Genomic DNA, 1,715 nt, shown 5'->3' with positions numbered 1-1,715 from the left:
ATGCCAAAACTTGCTGCTGACCCAGAGTCAGCCAGAGCAGGTGGTGAAGCAGAAATGCTGTGACTCCTGTGAGCTGAAATCTTGAGAAGTTGTTCAGCAGCAGCTGTTTTGTGCAGCTTCAAGGACACATCATGATAAAGAGCATTAAGGCATCTTAGAGCCTGACAGCACAGCTTCTTTCCCACTGACAGCTCAGTATTCAGACAGCATTTCTCAGCACTCTAGAAGTCAACAGACTAAAGACAAGCACTCCTGTGAGCATGCACGAGATGCAAAGGAGCCATGCAACATGAGTGGCACACAAGAAAACTCAAGCTAGCCTTCACTCACCCCATCATTTAGATGAGCTGGAATGGGTCATTGCAAGGAAACCACACTGTGAGAAGATGACTGCTGCTCTCTTCTGCAGAGGTTTGCCATGTGTTATGGCTCATATGGCAAATTGTTCATTGGATTGAGCTTTCTTTCCCTCCTTGGATAATATATCCCATCCCTTCTTCATTCGTTATTGGGCATGGTACATATGGCAAGGCTTGGTGCACAGTAGGGTGGGAGGAGGTGAGGGTGCTGCGCTCAGGTGCCTCCTGCAGGCAAACCCCACAGCTTGAAAGCACTGCCTGGGAGGAGGACAGGATGGCATAGGATGTCAGGTTGCTATTGGCATGTTCTATAAAATATGTGTCTTTTTGACACATTTTGGGAGATAGTGCAACAGACATGCATATGCCATGCAGCACACTTCTGGGAGCATGGCAGCAATCCAGTGGAGTTACAGATTAAAACTAAAATGACATGTCTTTCAAAGAGTGTATCAGGCACTCAGATCAGGCCCTATAGACAAAATTAGTAAATAAAAAAAAATTCTGCAGATGTATTGTGATTTCTCTTGTATTAATAATGACCCGTATTTTATCTTGATCAGCAGATATTTCTTCTCAGATTAATTACATCCTCCCTGTGTTCTATGAGGAACCCTTAGATCTAAACTCCTGGAGGATGCATGCCAGCAGTTTTAGGGAACAGGTAGGAGAATGATGCAGTTATAGGGACATCTAGGCTACGCTTTCTTGCCCGCTGTCAGTTAGATTGACTTTATGTGCAGCATCTGAGCATTACTTTGTGGGCAAGATTAGTAAAAAAGGTAGTTGCAATTCTCTGCATATATACTGGGGGGGGTAGGAGATGGAGGAGAGTCGAAATCCCAGCCACAATCCAGTCATTTATCAGAGCTGACCTTTCTCCACTAAGTGCTCCAGTCTTATCTGCCAGTATCTGCCAGAGAGAGAAAACTGCATGGACAGCTCTCTGTATTCTTCCTCAAGGTGTGGTACGAATTCAAAGCACATCTGAAATCTGATAGAGAATCTGTGTAAGTATCCTGACAGCCATTCCAGCACTCTTTGATGTGCAAGAGTACTCTGTCAGCACGCTCCATTTCCTCACGCCTCTGACTTCCAGACATGCAAGTCTACAGTCCTAGGAGCATCCCAACAAGAGGGAAATGTATGTGTTACCTGTCTGCTATTAGAATTTTTTCCCATCCTCCAATTCTGCATTGCTATTGATTGATTGTGTGCTGGCTGGCTGACTCTAATACACAGCTTATTCACCACCTCTAATTGATTGCAAGTTCATCATCCTTTGCCCAGTACTCCAAGCAGATTGCTATTGACATTTACTTATTTCGTAATACTATTTATTGCTATTTGTCTTCT

The sequence above is a fragment of the Corvus brachyrhynchos genome, unplaced genomic scaffold (assembly GCF_000691975.1).
Source record: "Corvus brachyrhynchos isolate BGI_N302 unplaced genomic scaffold, ASM69197v1 scaffold70, whole genome shotgun sequence".
Classification (NCBI taxonomy): Eukaryota; Metazoa; Chordata; class Aves; order Passeriformes; family Corvidae; genus Corvus; species Corvus brachyrhynchos.
Note: the sequence above shows the minus strand (reverse complement) of the source record.